Source organism: Lissotriton helveticus, chromosome 2_1 (genome assembly GCF_964261635.1).
Source record: "Lissotriton helveticus chromosome 2_1, aLisHel1.1, whole genome shotgun sequence".
Lineage (NCBI taxonomy): Eukaryota > Metazoa > Chordata > Amphibia > Caudata > Salamandridae > Lissotriton > Lissotriton helveticus.
The window spans coordinates 137,998,984-138,019,027 of NC_136059.1; the positions used below are offsets into that span (position 1 = coordinate 137,998,984).

Sequence of the window (20,044 nt, forward strand, 5' to 3'; positions counted from 1 at the left end):
TCCCTGTGTTGAGAATCTCGCCCGGAGGTTTATTTTCCACGCTCGCAATCGGCAACTTGATGTTGCTGATCGAGAATGAGGAAAAGTCTCACTGGGATGTTGATTTTGCTTGCTCGCGGTCACCAACTTGAAGTTGAGGACCGCGAGCAAGCAAAAAATGCCTGCTACACTACGCTAAGCATTTTTGCAATGTGCTTTGTTCAATTTGTGAAGCTCATAGTAGCGCAAACTACGTACGGTCGGCGAGCATTGCATAGTCCTGCTCCCAGGGTTAGTCTCATCATCATTTTCTCTCAATACCATAGATAATTTCACTGTCTATTTTCCAATGAATATTATATTTTTGCCATTTTCAATTAGGACTCTGAGTCCATTCAAGATAGAATAATGAATGCCAAGGAATCGGAATAATGATTGTGTTGTCTTTTGAAAGATTTGTCAGTTTGTGTAAAGCTGAATTTGGTACTTCTGATACTTGTTGTTTTGTGCCTGTGCTTACTAATTGGTAAAGATAAGGCCATAGCTGCTTCTGTACAAGTCTCCTCCTATAGTTCACATGATTCCAATATCTGTAGCACAGTCAGAAGGATACTTGCAATATTCATTATTATTTTTGCATATTGTGTGCCAGTGAGACCTTTGTGTGCACCCAAATATCTCTGTGTCCTTTAGAGTAGGAAGTTGTATCTAGATCATTCTTCTTACTTTGGAAATACAAAGTCCTTCTTTTTGGCCAAGATTACTTGCTAAGTTTTAGCTTGAAATTGTAGGTTACAGTACGTCGCTACATCTAGCCCCAAAGATTGAGTGGAGCTTTGCATGACACCGCCTGACTTTGCATCATTGTAAAATCTTGATAATTGTGTGCCTGAAAGAGGGGGTGTGAGGACTGTTGATGGTGTGCATATGTGAATGAAGATAAATGGCATAGTTAGTGAGTGAAGGTGAGAATGTGGTTAGAGACTTGTCTTGCATTTATCATGCCTTGCTGTGTTGCATCCTTATGAAGCAATGCCACATATTTCTCTTGTTTACCTGTTTATTTGCATCCCCTCAAGCCCTTGTTGATTTATTCCTAAAGCATTAGCATTCATTTGGCATTTTACTTGTGGCAACAATATTTGGGTACATGCCATCTGTGAAACTTTGTAAATTGTTGACTATTGGAATATCTAAATTACTTTTTTTTAAAGTATTGTGAATATTCTCAGAAGCAATTTCCTCTGGCCTTCCAGTTGCATCTGCATGCTGGGGGTGTGGCGGGTGGAGACATGGGAGATAGCTGCAGGGGAGTGGCCATTGTGCAGTCGGACATCCCACTTTCTGCCTCCTCTTGTGATTGCATTCACGGCTCCTATAAAGAAGAGAGTCTGCACAATGAGGCATGCACTGTGCAGAGGGATCCTTCAAGCACAGACTGAAGAACCTGTACCTGGTGTGAACTCTTCAGACACTAGGTAAGGGACAAGAAATGTACGGGAATCCAGAGCAGTGCCCCTCCTGGAGGAACTAACCCAGACCAGTACCTGAAGCAATGGACTGGCCCTGACTGACGTAACACAGCAACCTGGGGTCAGACCTGACTCATACCTTGTGATCTATTTACCGACCCTTCTGATTGCTCATGAGAAACATTTAATTTCAAAATAGCGAAAGTGTTTTAGCTGTGCTGCTCTTAGGGGAGCCAGGTAGCAAATTTACACATTATAGTATTTTGATCATCTGCATACCTAAGCTCACTCCAAATATTCAGACGTGACAATGAAAATAATAAATTTCCTCCTGTGCTCTTTTCTCCCGTATCCAGGGATTAGAGTTATGGAAATGTGCATGGAATACTATTTTTCTTTGTAGATATAGCTCTTCAAAACAGGAAGATTTCACATGTGCATTTATGTTGATAAACTGCATTTGGGCTAACTACGGATTGTGAGTGAGTGAATGTAAGAGTCAGTGACTGAACAAGTAATTATCCTGGCATATATGTAGAATTTATATAGCAGGGACCTAGCCTGACAGCAAAAGAGAGTTGCGTGGTGACATGCAAAGATACAAAGAGTGATAAATAGAGTGTGCTCTTACTGCCTCCGAATGTAGCTCTTCAATGGAGTTGGCTGCCCATGGTGATTGGATGCAGGGCTTTGCTGCACTCTCGCAGTGCATTGCTTTTGACCTCACACCTTACATCAGTCATAGCATCTTCTAAGACATAATTTAAAGCATCACTGGTTACCCCAGCACGCACAACTATCATCCAGCAAAGAGGAGACGGGAGAGAGGAAAATATTTGCCCACAACCTCCTGTCCACCACCTTAATCTGAGGGAGGGTTGTAAGCGAAAAGACTAGTCTCTTTCCAATAATGCATTCTCATGACACTGTGGAGGAGGGCTAGATAATAGGTAAGTTTGTCCCCATACCCTACTATGCACATCGAATGTTCTGGGGACATCTGTAAGCAAATAAGCCAATTCCCCACACACACTACTCTGTACACTCATTATTGAAGACAGAGGTATCAGCAAAGAAGCCATTCCCTCCACATGCCCTGCTATGCACACCTGTTATCGGAGAGAGAGGTTGAAAGGAGAGTCCAGCCCCTATGCACTTTCTACTATGCACAACAATTATCTGTGATAGAGGTCTCAAGGCGAAGCTAGTACACCCCTCCCCATGCACTACTATGCACACCCATCATCTGAGAGGCAGTTCTCAGAAGATATTCTAGTCCATCCCCAAAACCTGCTACTAATATTCATATTCTGGGACATGCCCTGTCCTTTCGACACTCTACTATGCACACCCGTCATCAGAGGGAGATTTCTGAAAAGAGGAGGCAGTACATCCTTACCCAGTCATGCAAAAGAGAGGTGTGAGAAGAGAGTGCTATTACTCTGCACTGCCTTCTAGGCACTTCTATCATGCAGAGGTAGGTCTCAGAGAAGAAGTCAGTCCCAGTGCACACCCTACCATGTGCTCCTGTCATCCAAGAGTAAGGTGTCAGCATGTAGAGGGTAGGCTGGAGGTCCTTTGGCAGTGTGTGCCAAGGGGGTTACACATACTCATTATAATTAAATATTGCTTTACTTAGAAATTCACAAAAAAAGGTTAAAGTAACATTATAGTCAGTGACAACATTAATGCTTTGACACAGAAATACACCACTTATATTTAGCAGTGCTAGCTATATCTTGCACCCTGATATGCACTGCTCATGACTTCAAATATTATTTCACTCATGGCATGTTATATGACATAATTTATGACATTGTTGATGGCATCTAAAATGACATCATTGATGACATCACTGATGACATCATCCAATAAGTTTGTTTTATAGATTATACAGTGACAAGTGAGTAGCAAATTTATTTTCTGCCTATTTTAGTAGAGCCTGGGTCCAGTAATGAGTGTAAGTATTTGCACATCTGCTCCTAATGCAAAAAAGGTGTGCAGAGGCATTAAACTTGTTATATGTATTTGTAATCAAGAGTAACTCTGTGTGCAGGAAATAGTTGACTTGTGTTCATTATGTTTCACACACTTATTTAGTGCTGCAGAAAAAGTATGCATTAAGAGATAGATTCTACGTAGTCAATCTAACTTTTATAAGCAAACAGAGCAAGATGATGGACGAAGTGCTGAAACCTTTCAAACACTCACCCCAGTCAAGAGATCTAGGTGAAATCCATTGTTCTTTTGCTCAACATCCATCCCCTGTTTGGACACAGTCATATGCAAATTAGTCTTGATCCTGCTCCCCATGGGAATAGTCCATCCCAAAATGCCAAGCCAGGTCCACCCTAGATGGGAAACAGGCATCCTGGGACCAGCTTTGGGGCATAAACCCTCATCAGCTAGGCTAGCATGAATCCAGTGGCACAGCGAGCAAGATACCCACGTCTGGGCATACCCTTAGTCTCTTAGGGTGAACATAGGGTGATGGATTGTGTGCTGAAACTTTTCAAAGACTCATCCCCAGTCAAGAGATCTGGTTTAAATCCATCCTTCTTTAGCTCTCCATGCTACCCCCGTTTGGACCCAGCCATATGCAAATCAGTGTTTACCCTGCTCCCATTGGAAACAGTTCAGCCTGAACTGCAAAGTGAGGTTCTCCCTGCACCAGTTTCGGGGTAGTGCACTGCATCAGCAAAGCTAGCTTGAATCCAGAGGCACAGCGAGCAAAGGACTCAGATCTGAGCAACATGGCTGATGACCGGTGGAGCTGCTAGACAGCTATAGAGGAAATTGGCCCTGGTTTTCCCCCTTGGCCGTCACCTACCCAGCCGGACATTGGGTACAGTTCTCCTTGTCCCCCCACTGTGTCTCACTCTGACGAACTACTTTAAAATTGTTTTTTGTTTGCCTGTGTTTTTACTATGCTCTTGTAACAGATGTAATTTGTATCTTGTAACTCAATGTTCCTCATGTAAAGCACTCTGATACCTCCGGGTCTAGCCAGAGCTATATAAAACTCTTCAAATAAAACAAATAAAAATAAATTGGGCATACCCTTGGCCATTGAGGGTGAACATAGCAAACACAAGAATAGGATGGACGGGGGGCTGATACTTTTTAAACACTCACCCCTGTCAAGGGATATAGGTTAAATCCACTGTTCCTTTTTCACACCATGCTTTCCCAGTTTGGACCCAGCCATATGAAAATCAGTCTTTGACCTACTCCCCATGGGAATAATCCAACCCGAACTGCCAAGCCAGGTTCTCCCTGGGACAGAAACAAGCATGCTGGGACTAAATTTGCGGTATCAGGCCTCATCAGCCAGGCCAGCTTGAATCCAGTGGCACAGCAAGCAAGGGACCTATGTATGGGCATTCCCTTGGCCTCTTAGAGGGAACATATGATGGATGAATAGCTAAAATTTCAAACACTCACCCTAGTCAAGAGATCTGGGTTAAAACCATGGTTATTTTGCTTACAATGACACCCCAGTTTGGACCTAGTCATATGCAAATCAGCATTGACCCTGCTTCTCATTTGAACAGTACAGTCCAAAATGTGAAGCCTGGTCCTCCCTGGAACAGAAACAAGCATCCTGGGACCAGTTTTGTGGTATTACCCCTCATCAGCCAGGCTAACTTGAATCCAGTGCAAACACAAGGATATGATGGATGGAGCACTGAAACTTTTACGACACTCACCCTCAGTCACAGATCTGGGTTGAATCCATCATTGTTCATTATCTCACTTCGCAATCCCAGTTCAGACCCGGCCATATGAAAATCAGTGTTGACCCTGTTCCTCATAGTAACAGTCCAGTGCGAATTGCTGAGTTAGGTCTTTACTGGCCAGAAACAAGCATTCTGGGACAGGTTTCGGGGTAACACTCTTCATCAGCCAGGCTAGCTTGAATCCAGTGTTAAAGTGAGCAAGGGACCCACATCTGGGCATACCCTGCCATCTTAGGGCAAACAAAGCAAACACAGCAAAGATTACCGGGACATTATAGTTTGAAAATGGTATAAAAATACCTTAGAAATTCACTAAAAAAATAATGGTTATGGGGATGTTATCGTTAGGCTCAGGTTTCACTCCTACAAAAACAGTGACATTCAGCAGTTATAGTTAGCTCCGCTAATGAAAACGTGTGCCCCCACATTCAATGCTTATGAACTCACATAGTATATCACTCATGACATGGCCAGTGAAATCACTCATGAGATCAAACATAACATTTCAAATGAATCACTGATGACATCATACAGTGACTGTGAGTGTTTTTAAAAATATATTTTACAAGGTGTATTGGTGAATCAGTGAGTGCATTAGTGCCTGTATGAATGAATCAGTGGGTGCATGACTGACTGTATAAATGAATGATTACGTGCCTCAGTGAATATAGGAGTGAGTGACTGGTTGTGTGAAATGTTTGTTTCAGTTTGTCAATGATATCTAAGTAGCTGTATGAGTGTGAGTGGGTACATGAGTTGCTGCATAGGTGGGTGATTGGCTGTCTGAGTACCTGTTTGGGAATCCGAGTGTCTGTGTGGGTGGGTGAGGGTGTGTATGACTGCCTGTATGTATGAGTGAGTCGGTGAGTCAGTGGCTCTTTTTGTTAGTTATGTTATGTTATGTTATGTTATTCGAGCTTGTAAAGCGCACAGCTGCCCCAGCGAAGGGGCGTTCTGGCGCTAGATCCAGATGAACAGATCAGGAATGTCCAGAGGAAAAGGTCAGAAGAGCAATTTTTACGGAAATAAATATGTTTTTATGGCTTTCCTAAAAGTAAACAGGTTTCCATTTCTCTAATATAAGAAGGCAAGGCGTTCCATAATTTTGCAGTTAGAACGCGGAAGGAGCGTCTTCCCGCTCTGGTACGCTTAAATCTAGGAACTTCAACCAAGTTTTGACCTGCCGAACGTAATGTTCTCGCAGGAACATACAAGTTCAGAAGCGCACTCAACACGCTAGGAGTGGCCAATCTTAAAATTTTAAATAAAATACAGAGAGTTTTGAACTGTACTCGTTGGGCTAAGGGGAGCCAATGAAGCCTGCGAATAGTAGAAGAAATGGGGCTAAATCTGGGCAGGCCTAGGAGGGCTCTGGCAGCCGCATTTTGAATGCCTTGCATTCGAATAAGTTCTGCCTGATTAGCACCTAACAACAGTGAACAGGCGTAGTCCAGTCTAGACAACACTGTAGACTGGACAATCAGCTGTCTGGTGCATGAGTCAAAAAATGTCAAGACAGGTCTCAGGCTACATAGGATGCCAAAACAGGTAGCGGCAACCTTTTTAGTATGTTAGTGAGTGAGTTAGTTAGTGAGTTAGTGAGTGTGTGTGAGGCGAGTATGCAGAGTGGTGCAGAAAAGGGCAATGGTCTCCTATCACCTCTCAGCAATCTTGGTGAGTGGGACTTACTGGGGTAACAGGAGGACGTGTTAGCCCCTAAGCACCCTCAGCAGCCAAGGGGACTTGAACCCCATAACATGTAGCATGCCAGGAGGTGCGATTGCAGAGTGCTGCAAAAAGGGGCGGAGTCTCCAGCATTGTACTATTTTTTTCTTTTTTATAAAGGAAGGAGAACTGTGAAGTTTTCCCTTTCCTAGGCCATATTTGGTCAAGGATTTCTAGAATGGGGAGGGGGCCATGCGACCCCCTCCTCGGGTCGATATATGCCCCAGGAACCCATCTTCTCGTGCCTGGGCTCACCAGAGATGGGGGCCGAGGGGTCAACTTACCAAGGAAATACTTGTGAGACAAGGAGTACGTCAAGGTTGTGTGTTGGCGCTCACCTTGTTTACCTTGTATGTAAATGATATCCCTTCTTTCTTGGAAGGTTGTAAAAACGATTCCCCTAAGCTGACTGGTGAAGTAATACCCTCATTACTTTTTGCAGATGATACCATCTTAATCTCGCAAACTCCCAGCAGCCTCCAAAATCTGCTGAATTCCTTCCATTTGCACTGTGCTAATAAGGGACTTAAAGTAAATCCCAGCAAGACCAAATATATGTCTAATAATCCCCACAAATCTGTTAAAAAGAATCTAGAGTTAAATTGCCAAAGATTAGAATATGTACACAGTTTTAAATATTTAGGCATCACACGAAATTGACCTGGAAGCCACAACTGGAAAAAAATCGAATAGTATTGCTCCGAAATTGTACCCCTATTATAAAGAAGCATGGGGGACTACCTCTAAGGCTGTATCTCCTGCCATTGAGGTTTTTACATTCAAGGCTCAGTCAGCTGCCTTGTATGGAGCAGAAATATGGGGACCCTATTGTAAAAGTAATTTTGAATTTGGAGAAAATAACTTTATCCATAAATTATTGTCTCTACCTAATAGGACCCCGTTGATTCCGGTAACATTGGATTTGAATTTAAAACATACTGATAATCTTGCTGTATTACGCCCCCTTTTATTTTGGGTAAGAATCTGGTCAACAGTGGAGCTTGTACACTATAAAAAAAGGTTTACAGGAGATAATAAGTATTGGCCTTTTAAAGGCCATTCCATGGTTCCATCACGTGTCAACCCGGTTTGAAAAAATAGGGTTATCGCACTACTGGGAGGAGCCCTCAGATCTGACTATGGCATGTAGTAAGCTTATTAAGTCATCTTTTTGGACCTACGTTAGCAGTAAATTACTACATTACTCCAGTCTAGGATCCCTAACCACGTTGTTTCTCTTCTTTAAAGACATAGCCGAGTTTGACCCATTTCTAGATGAGGTGCGCCCGCAAATTGCCAAATCTTTGTACCTGAAATTTAGATATGGCGTTCTACAAACAAACAATAATAAATCCAAATGGGACAGTAATCGCGATGATTAAGATTATGATAGGTAGGTTTTGTAAAAATTTGTCAGAGGCCAAGGAAGATGTTGCACATATACTTTTTTTTATCCAATATATAACACTCCAAGAAAAAGATGGATTAAACCACTCTGCAACACTTTGAACATAAGGCACTGTAGAGAGACAGAGCGTCTATTAAGGACAGATGCCATGCAATTGCGGTTTTTTTGTGTATCTAGACTCCTGTGTAATGTGATGTTTATATGAGCCAAAATTGGTTTGAAACTGTAATACTGCTACATGAAACTCTAGCAAACAATTGACATATTTTGCATTTATATTTTATATTTGCAAAGAATCCAGTGAGGAATTTTTCAACCGCTTAAAATGGTGGAGCTATCGGATGTTATATATTTTGAAAATTGTAATTATGAGGAGTGCGATTGAAAGATTTTAGATAGTTTTTTATAGATCAATTGGTTTTTATTCTATACTTAGGACGGACCATGAAAATTGTGATTTCTAACACCCAATCAATATGACAAAAACTGCTATCGATTAAGTGTATGATGGAAATGTTTACTTTTTTATGCACTTTTATGGTCTAAGAGACCGAAATAAAGTTATAATTGAATTGAATTTATACCTTTTGCGCCGATTGACGGATCTTCCCTAAAGTTTCAAAACGTATGGCCCGCTCCGGTCCGCTCCGATCTTGTACGTTTTGGGGTGATTCGGCAAGCGGGGCGAGAAAAAAGGGGGGTCCCAAAACGTAAAATTGAAATTAAAAAAATGTCGATATCTCGAGGCGCGCAGGATCGGCGCACCCTCCCGATCACAATCTTCATGCTAATTGGCATTCAACTCTCCAAACCAGGAAGTGTTGGCAGCCATCTTGTGCCTCGGTAGAACCGAGGCACAAGAAAAGAGAAAAACACCCGACTCCGAAGGCCTGCTCAGGAGGTCCCACAAGGACCCCCAGGGCTCAAAAAATTAAAAAATAAACCAGGAACTAGGTGCCTCCAGTATTCACTAGGGAGCTGCATTGCAGAGAGGAAACTATTTCTCTCAAAGACATTCAAAGGCTCAATGATGTACAGAGAGACATCCAGGACTGGCTGACATGTAACCACCTTAAACTAAATCCCTACAAGACGGAGATACCCTTAATCTCGAACAAGGAAGAGAACCCCCAAATTGCGGAATGGTTAAAAGCCATTGATGCGCTCAACGGGAATCTCACTCTAGCCGACTCAGTCAAATGTATAGGCATCACCCTAGACCCAATACTGAACATGACGAGACATATCAAGAATTCGGCCAAAAGTGCCTTCCTTAACCTCAGAATACTGAACAAAATAAAATCCTTCATTCCGCCCTGTAATCTCAAACAGGCCAAACAAGCACTAGTACTGTCATGACTGGACTACGGGAACGCAGTCCTCTCTGGAGTTCCTAAAGTGCATTTGCCTCCCATCAAGGCAGCGCTGCATGCTGCTGCCAGAATGATCACCGATATCAAGAAATTCGAACATATCTCACCCACACTCAGAGAACTTAAGTGGCTTCCAGTCAAAATGTTGATCTGCTTCAGAACAGCCTGCCTCACCCATAAAGCCCTTCACACCGGCCAACCCGAATACTTGGCGAAAAAACTCAAAAAAGCCAGTCAGACTAGGAACCTGAGAAGTTCAAACTACCTCCTACTCATCCCTTCAAAAACTAGAAGAAAAAAACTGCGAATCGATGCCTCACCGGAAGCGCTCCAAAAATCTGGAACTACATTCCCCCTCACATCAGAACCATTTCCTCCTTTGTTGAATTCAAAAGACAACATAAAACTCTATTCTTCAACCGCTCCCTAGGGAAGGGATAACTTGAGCCGGCTAGCAGACATCTTGCTCTGTCCAAGCTAAATGACGCTGAATAACCTTGAAGTTAAATCTGTCCTGCACTACAATGTGTTCCTCTTCTATTTTGCACTCTTCATAACATGTTTTACCTCCTTTTGTATATATGGTGACTACCTACTATGTATATGGTGATTATCTGTTAGTATCTGCTGTAAAGCGCTCCAATACTCTAAGGGTCAGGCCAGCGCTGACTCCTTAAATAAATAAATAAATAAAGGTATTCAGAGGCCACGCCCCGTTGTAAACCTGTCTGCAATGCAGCTCTGTGGCGCTTACTGGAGGTACCTAGTGGGCTAGTTGGACCCAAGGGACCCTCAGGATTCAAGGGGACTTAATCTCCCAATTTACGCAGTTTACGCAGTGGTGAAGGGAGCGGACGGGGCCTGAGGTGACATGTGCAAACACGTCCTGTGGCGTTTTTCAAGTTGAGGAAATAATTCCTCCTTAATCCTGAGGGCCCCTGGGGCCAACTAGACCACCAGGTGCTTCCAGTACCCGCCACTGCGCTGGGTTGAAGAGAAGTGGTCCATGCAGTGCCCCTTTTTTCACCTCTCTGCAACGCAGCTCTGTGGTGCTTGCTGGTGATACCTGGTGGGCTAGTTGGACCCAAGGGACACTCAGGATTCAAGGGGACTTTATCCCCCAAATACAAACGGCCAGAGGGCGTGTTTGCACACGTCACCGCAGGCACCCCCCTTCCCTCATCAGTGTGCAAATGCGCCTCATGGTACATTTTAAGAGGTAGTTTTAATCCCCCTGCCCTATTATGTAGAGGTCGGCGGAATTTGTGTAATTGCGTTACGCAAATCTCTATGAAACGGTAAAAAATGTCCACGAACACTCGGAATTGCTTGTTCTCGATGCTTTTTTCCTGTTCGCAATTGCTGTTTGCGTGCTTGGGGATGAATATCTTGGGAACACACATTTTGAGAACGAGAACAAGCAAATAATGTCACCAAGTCGCGGAACGCTGAATTTTGGGCAATTTCGCATTCTCGACAGAATGCGAAATTAACCAAATTCCATTCCGCCCAGGCCTACTATCATGTTCTAGGGTCGTACAGGAGGAGGTCACGGTAAACACAGGGGCACCCCAATGCATAGTGTTCCCTACTGTATGTAGGTGTGTTCACTATATTCTAAGTGTCTTTTAGCATAGCACTGGCTCTAGGCCTGGTTAATCAGATTAAGTTACAAAGGCATAGTCCCAGGCACACGTGGTGAGGATACACAGAAGTTGCTGTAGTCTCTAATGGTAAAATATTCTGAGGTCAACACCAGTGTGTTCTTGAGAGACATTTAATGAGAAGTGTAATAGTACTTTTATTTGATTTAAAAAAAATCATAAAAGGGTGGAGCTTATCACCATTTGGTCAATATTTACATTTTAAAACAGCACAAAATCAACTTCAAGTCAAAATAAAACGAAGAAAAGAAATCAATGAAAAGAGAATGTAAAGTTACACAGGCTTTTCGGAAAGAAATGGGAAAGTGGAATTTAGGGAAATGATCAAAATTGGATTAAATTATTGGATAAATTGGAATACTGGAAAATGGGGAAAAAGACCGTTAAGAAAATGAGGGGTACACTTTTGTGACATGACATTAGTAGCTAGGGAGTGGAGACTGAAAAATACATTGAGGGAATAAAAGTGAGTCCATGGCCGGCTGTGTCCAGACCTGTTATCCTGAGTTCAATGAAACATTACAAAGCCATGTTTGAAAACTGAGAGCAAAAATGTAGACATATACAAGTGAGTTCACTGATACAGGAGAGACTCAGAAAAGACACACTAAAGCAATATATTTTGATTTCATATTTCATATACGAAGAATATGCTACAGGGAGACTGAAGGACCAAAGGATATTGTGCATGTCTTCACTTGTGTTCATGCCATTAGGCATTTTAGTATCGATGGCCAGAATGAAGTGCCATTTGACGCAAACTTATTTCTCGGTTCCCTCTCTGTCCGGCGAGGGGAACGGCACCTAACACAGAATACGTCAAGTCTTTCAGTTTATTCTGATGGACCAATTTGAAGTGCCTGGCAACTGGATAACTAAAGTCGGAGTTCACAATAGCCCTGACATGCTGCAGGAACCGTTTATGTACAGGGGCATGGTGTTCCCTATGTACTCAAGGCTGCAAGTGCACCGTAGTATATATATTTCATATTCAGGTGGATAAGTGAAATATTCCATAATTTCTATTCTTTTGTCACTGAATGCAGTCACACAGTGTGTTGCGTTAGTTGCAAAAGTACAAGCACGGCATGAGGGGCACTTGTAGAAACCCTTTTTAGTGAGCCATGTACCTTTGGGTTTAATCCCAGGGCTAGATTTGACGAACGCATCCCTCATGGGGGGGGAGCCCTCCTGAATGTGATGGCTGGCAAAACCGGTAAACTGGGTCCTAGTGTTATGTCAGTAAGTGTTATCCGCCATTGAGAGTTAATGATTTTGAAAGATTTTTTGTTGCTGTTGATTAAAGGTGGTAATAAGTCTAACATTCTGCTTCTTAAAATCAGTATTCCCAGAGGGCAAGACTTGAGCAGAGACCAAGTGATCTTTAGGTGCAAACAGTACTTCTCTAAGCAAATCGTTAGCTTTGTTGAGTGCCTGAGTCAGCTGGGACATCTTATAACCTCGTTCAAGAAACCAACACAGTGACACCTGTTGACAAACCTGCAAATCAGTGTCTAAACTGTAAATTCGGTGAATACGCACAAATTCGCCATAAGGTATGCTTTTGATCAGATGACGGGGATGCAAACTGTCTGCATGTAAAATCGAATTACCAGCAGTTTGTTTGCGATGGAGCCTTGTGTGGATTTTGTCCTCACTGATATATACAAGAACATCTAAGAATTACACTCTCTTATTATCAATTGTGGCAGTATATTTAAGATTTGGCTCATTAGAATTGATAGCAGTGACAAACCTAAATGCTGTTTCTTAAGTTCCGTCCCAAATTAAACAACTATCATCTATGTAGCACCAGCCATACTTCACATGTCTATACCAATCCTATTGCTTAGTCATGAGGACACACCTCTCCCATCAGCCAACATGAAGACATGAATAGCTGGGGAGAAGCATGCCGCTATACCCACCCCTCTAAGCTGTTGGTATATGTCCTGATTGAATGAAAATAGCTATTACATAGGCACAATTCTATCATCTCAATTAGCAACAGTTGTGTTCCTTCATGCTGATATCTCTATTGTGCAAGAAGTACTTAGTTGCAGCTAGACCATCAGAATGGATAATGCTTATGTACAGGGATTCAATATCCATAACTACAGGCAAATATTTAGGTTGCCATGCCTCAAAAAATCGGTAGAGCCCTTTACATACGATGGAAGGGAGTTGGCATGGGGCTGTAAACAATAGTCCACATATTTTGACACATTGCACAGTATTAAAAGAAGCATTGTCCCAGCCTGTCTTTTATTTCAATTATCCTCCTTTGGACCTCACAGTAGAGTAAGTATAATAATTGTATTCTGGGATGTGTAGTACAATAGCTCTAGTTTAATCGAGGATGCCTCTTTAAATATTTGTTCACCGCTTCTGCACTCAATCATAAAAAGATTTCCTTTTACCCTCTGGTGGGCCTCTGAGCAAAGAATTCCTGAAAATTATGCCGCTCTTTTTTTCCAAATGGACGTGAAACAATTACATGTCCTTGGCCCCTCATTTCCAAGGGTGGTGCATCCTCACGACTGGAACGCCGTCAATTTATGGAATCAATCTCTCCCCGGTACAAGGAGTACTCCAAAACAGACTCCAGTGTAGGCAGCCAGAATTATTTGATTAAGAGATTTATTCAACTCCGTAATGTGTAAGGCGTGTGAACAAATCTCTAAATCAAAGAATACTGGCTACCTACACTAGGGTCTGTTTCCCCATGTTAATTTCCATAGGACGGTCCGACAAGTCTACAGCCCGAACCGCTGAATGGAATTACGCCAAACTTGGCAAAATTGTAGGGACTGGTACGCAGATGTGCCTTTGCTATATTTGGTGAAAATTGCTCCGGTGGGTTTTTTGAAAATGAACTTCAAAAACAAATATATATCTATAGGCGCGCTCCGAGGGCGCACCGGTACGCGTACCGGGGCACGCACCCGGCGCACTACGGGAGTGCGCGAGCAGACAGCTGTATGGCTGTCGGGTGTCTGTCAACATTCTAAACAGTCCGCAGAGTCCGCCATCTTGTGTCTCGGTAGAATTGAGACACAAGAGGTAAAAAAAAAAGGGGGGAAATAATTAAAAGGGGGCAGGGTAGACATCCTTTGACCCCCTAGGTTTTTTGAGGTGGGCCTAAAAGGACCCTGAAGAGCAAAAAAAACTGTTTTATTTTTTTTGAAATTTTCGCGGGGTTAGCGCTGGGTGCGTTCTCAGGTGCGCTCACCAGTACGCTCACCCAGAGCGTACCACTGGGAAAAACATTGAAAGAAAATAGTGTAAAATAAGAATTTGGAGTGCTTAGAGGTAGGGTAGCTCTAAAAAGAGCTGTTGTGTTATGTGGGTGATTTAAGGTACTGATGCAGAGTCTAAAATTCACTTCAATACAATCACTTCGCTACTACTTCAAAAATTTGAAATAAAAATGAATAATATGTTGACTAATTTTGAATTTGTAAATATTAATTTATTGTTCAGAATTTTCATAATTTAATAGAACTTGTAGCATGTCCTCATCTGGAATTTCCTCTTCAATCATATGATCAGGAATGTCCTCATTAAAAGTGTGTCATGATGATTCTATTTTATCTAAACATTCGATTAATTCTTCGTCAAGAGATTCATCCCAAAAATTGTCCGTGTCATCTTGAATTTCAAGAAATATTGTGGAAATTTCAAATGAAATTTTCTTGGTCTCCTCATTTGGATTCATTTTAATTTCAAATTTCTTGCTGTAAATTGCAGAAAAAAGTAATCACTTTCAATTATCGTTTTTTAGTAATACATAACATAAAAGTAGCGTAATCAAGTATTTAGTTCTTTAAAATTAATTGGGCAGTGTATAGTATCAGACAGGAACTAGAAATATAAAGTACTGCATGTGATAAAGCCAAGCTTAAACAATTATTATAACAGAAGGACTGTAAATGACTAATAGAAAACATTTTCCAAATTATCTTAAAGTGTACAACATAGTTCCCCTTACTAATTAACAACTCACCTTTTTGAAAGTAGAAGAGTTAGTACTGTGATATTCTAAGTCCAGCAATTGAGCACCCACATTTTCTCTCAAAAGTACCTCAAACTGGGTATCACAAAATGGCTGTTTTCCTCTCATTTAAGATATATACATAACCAATCAAACTTCATCACACACAAATTACAAACTAAAGTAATATTTTGATTGGTTCTAAATTTCAATACTTTCAGATGTGTTTTCCCCATGCAATTTTCCATAGGACATTTAGACACGGCTACAGCCTGAACGGATAAATGGAATTACACCAAAGTTGGCAAAATGATAGGTACTGGTATGTAGTAGGGCCTTTTCTATATTTCTTTGAAATTGCTCCTGTGGTTTTTATGAAGGCCAACTTAAAAAAAACATATATATCAATAGGCGCGCTATGAGCGCTCACCGGTACGCATACCGGGGAGCGCACCCGGCGCGCTACGGGAGTGCGCAAGCGGAAAGCTGATTGGCTGTATGATGTCTGTCAACATTGTTAACAGTCCGGACAGTCCGCCATCTTGTGTCTGGGGAAAATCGAGACACCTGAGGTAAAAAAAAGGGGGATATGATTAAAAGGGGGCAGGGTAGACACCCCCTGACCCCTTAGATTTTTTGAGGGGGGCTTAGAAGGACCCTGAAGGGCCCAAAAAATATATATTTTTTAAATTTTCACGGGGTAAGCACTGGGTGCGTTCCCGGGTACGCTCTCTGGTACGCACACCCTGAGCGCACCACGTGGAAAAACAGTGTAAAAAATAGAGTTAGCTCTGAAAAGAGCTGTTGTGTTATGTGGGTGTTTTTTGTACATACAAGTAGGTACCAATGCAGAGTCTCAAATTCAAGAGGAAGACTCTATTCCCCTCATCTGTAAAATGAACACCATCTCTCCTATAGATGCCTTGCATGTTGTAACGCAAGTTGTTGTGGTAAATGGAACCCATACCATAGTCTCTGAGGAAAGCAGAAACAGATTTATTTACATGTTTCCTTGCTTTCTCAATCTGTGGACAAAATTGGTTGGACCAGTTCCATTTTTGCCTTTGGCATATATTAGAAAAAACCAAGGCAGTTTTTGGAAAAAGTGACATCAATTGCCCTAAGATGTCCATTAAAAGCATTTACAGACCTACCCCAGTCAAAGTGCCTAGGTCATTTCCACCACAGTGCACAATTATAAGGTCAGGGTGTGGAAGATGCATAAAGGATTTTACCAATGGTATCAATTGGTGACATCTCAATCCTCTCTGTCCAATCCACACAATGTCCACATTTGGTAAATCAACGTTGTAAATACCTCTATTGCTTGCACATTTTTCACTCCAGAAGACATAGCTATGACCCACAAACCAGACTTTTGGCATCATGAAGGTAGATGTGCTTCTAGTCAGATGAGTTGTGGAAATTAAATGGCAGTTTAGTTTGATTATGAAAAAAAGTGGTTGAGATTCAGTGCACTTGAAAAACCAGAAATGATTGGTGCTTTCTTAAAAATCTCCACTGAAAATTAGGGTGCATGCTTTTTTTTGTAAGAAGCCATTTCAATGGTTGAGAAAAAGTAATTTAAAGAAACATTGCACTTGATTAGCTAGTACATTGAGAGGTCAAACACCCTTGATGGATTATTTTGCAACATAGTATGATGAACTTGTGAACTGTGTGCTGGGTTAGGCGGGAGTTACCATGGTTACAGGGTGAATGAGCAGTGGGGGATGAGTGAATGTTATGTGAGTTTCAAAGTCTTGAAATGTACAACCAATTAAAATGTGCAGTTTGGTTTTGAATTTGTGTGGGAACAATTTTGATTGGTTATGTAGAAGAATATAGGTCTGAAATGAGAAAGAATCTGTGCCATTATTCTGAGGCTCAAGTGAAAGAAGCATTATTCAGAGATTCTGCTTAAGAATATCTGTTGAGTGTCACTGACACTGTTCTATATCTTCCAAAGCATTTTTAAAGGTGAGTAATGATTCTTTTAAAAAAGATAGAGAGCTCTATGCACTATGGGGAAGATTAAGAAGCATATTGTGCTTCTTTATTCTTGCATTTTGTCTCATGTTTTATTGTAATGTTGTTTAAAAAAAGAATGGTGCATATTTGAAATGTATTTTGAAAAGGAGTTAGGTTTCTGCCTTGTTTCCTTAGTGGTCATTTAAATGAGCTGTGCTTTGTGTCAAACACGATTTAGTATGGAAAATATTTTCTGGAAAAAAGTCTGCTTTTTAAATTTTGGTGAAGTATCACACTGCCTTTCTGTTTGCAATAAGCGAAAACATTTTCACATTTTTCAATAATGTCACCTGTGCCTTGTAACAGTTTGCATCAATCAGGTTAAAGAGTATTCTTTGCTTGTGTCTAACTTTACTCTGTGCCTGTGTGTTATCTGATATATGATTCATTTAATGAAGATACACTGCTGTATACAGTATAGGGTAGATTAAGAAGCACATTGTGCTTCTTTATTCTTGCATTGTGTGTTATGTTTTTTTGTAATGCTGTTTAAAAATTGTATACTGCATATTGGAAATGTATTCTGCAAATGAGTTAGGTTTCTGCTTTGCTTTGTAGTGGTCATTTAAAAGGGCAGTGCTTTGTGTGAAAAACAATTTACTATAGAAAATGTTTTCTGGTAAAAGGTATGCTTAGTTGATGTCAAGCTTCACTCACAGTGTGATCTTAGGCACATGATCAGAATGTTAGATATAATGTACCATGTCTGTCTCTGCCAACAGTATGTGAGACTCTGCCTAAGATCACAGTGATGGGTGAATAAAGCTTCAGTCACAGTGTGATCTTAGCACATGATCAGAATGTTAGATATAATGTACCATGTCTGTCTCTGCCAACAGTATGTGTGTCTCAGCCTAAGATCACAGTGATGGGTGAATAAAGCTTCAGTCACAGTGTGATCTTAGGCACATGATCAGAATGTTAGATATAATGTACCATGTCTGTCTCTGCCAACAGTATGTGTGACTCTGCCTAAGATCACAGTGATGGGTGAATCAAGCTTCAGTCATAGTGTGATCTCAGGCACATGATCAGAATGTTAGATATAATGTACCATCTCTGTCTCTGCCAACAGTATGTGTGTCTCAGCCTAAGATCACAGTGATGGGTGAATCAAGCTTCAGTCACAGTGTGATCTTAGGCACATGATCAGAATGTTAGATATAATGTACCATGTCTGTCTCTGCCAACAGTATGTGTGTCTCAGCCTAAGATCACAGTGATGGGTGAATCAAGCTTCAGTCACAGTGTGATCTTAGGCACATGATCGGAATGTTAGATATAATGTACCATGTCTGTCTCTGCCAACAGTATGTGTAACTCTGCCTAAGATCACAGTGATGGGTGAATCAAGCTTCAGTCACAGTGGTATCTTAGGCACATGATCAGAATGTTAGATATAATGTACCATGTCTGTCTCTTTCAACAGTATGTGTGTCTCAGCCTAAGGCCACAGTGATGGGTGAATCAAGCTTCAGTCAAAGTGTGATCTTAGGCACATGATCAGAATGTTAGATATAATGTACCATGTCTGTCTCTGCCAACAGTATGTGTGACTTTGCCTAAGATCACAGTGATGGATGAATCAAGCTTCAGTCACAGTGTGATCTTAGGCACATGATCAGAATGTTAGATATAATGTACAATGTCTGTCTTTGCCAACAGTATGTGTGTCTCAGCCTAAGATCACAGTGATGGGTGAATCAAGCTCCAGTCACAGTGTGATCTTAGGCACATGATCAGAATGTTAGATTTAATGTACCATGTCTGTCTCTGCCAACAGTATGTGTGACTCTGCCTATGATCACAGTGATGGGTGAATTAAGCTTCAGTCACAGTGTGATCTTAGGCACACGATCAGAGTGTTACATATAATGTACCATGTCTGTCTCTGCCAACAGTATGTGTGACTCTGCCTAAGATCACAGTAATGGGTGAATCAAGCTTAAGTCACAGTGTGATCTTAGGCACATGATCAGAATGTTACATATAATGTACCATGTCTGTCTCTGCCAACAGTATTTGTGTCTCAGCCTAAAATCACACTGATGGGTGAATCAAGCTTCAGTCACAGTGTGATCTTAGGCACATGATCAGAATGTTAGATATAATGTACCATGTCTGTCTCTGCCAACAGTATGTGTGACTATGCCTAAGATCACAGTGATGGGTGAATCAAGCTTCAGTCACAGTGTGATCTTAGGCAAATGATAAGAATGTTAGATATAATGTACCATGGCTGTCACTGCCAACAGTATGTGTGACTCTGCCTACGATCACAGTGATGGGTGAATCAAGCTTCAATCACTGTGTGATCTTAGGCACATGATCAGAATGTTAGACATAATGTACCATGTCTGTCTCTGCCAACAGTATGTGTGACTCTGCCTATGATCACACTGATGGGTGAATCAAGCTTCAGTCACAGTGTGATCTTAGGCACATGATCAGAGTGTTACATATAATGTACCATGTCTGTCTCTGCCAACAGTATTTGTGTCTCAGCCTAAGATAACACTGATGGGTGAATCAAGCTTCAGTCACAGTGTGATCTTAGGCACATGATCAGAATGTTAGATATAATGTATCATGTCTGTCTCTGCCAACAGTATGTGTGACTCTGCCTAAGATCACAGTGACGGGTGAATCAAGCTTCAG

The 20,044-nt window shown here is 41.5% G+C and overlaps 1 protein-coding gene across 1 annotated transcript in view; it reads left to right on the forward strand.

The window, feature by feature from the left end:
• Positions 1 to 1,398: 1,398 nt before the first annotated feature.
• The window catches only part of LOC144817799 (uncharacterized), a 107,660-nt gene continuing 89,014 nt past the window's right edge, over positions 1,399 to 20,044 (forward strand). The window contains exon 1 of the mRNA XM_078674628.1: positions 1,399 to 1,457. The gene's annotated coding sequence lies outside the window, so the exon portion shown is untranslated. The remainder of the gene's footprint in view (positions 1,458 to 20,044) is intronic.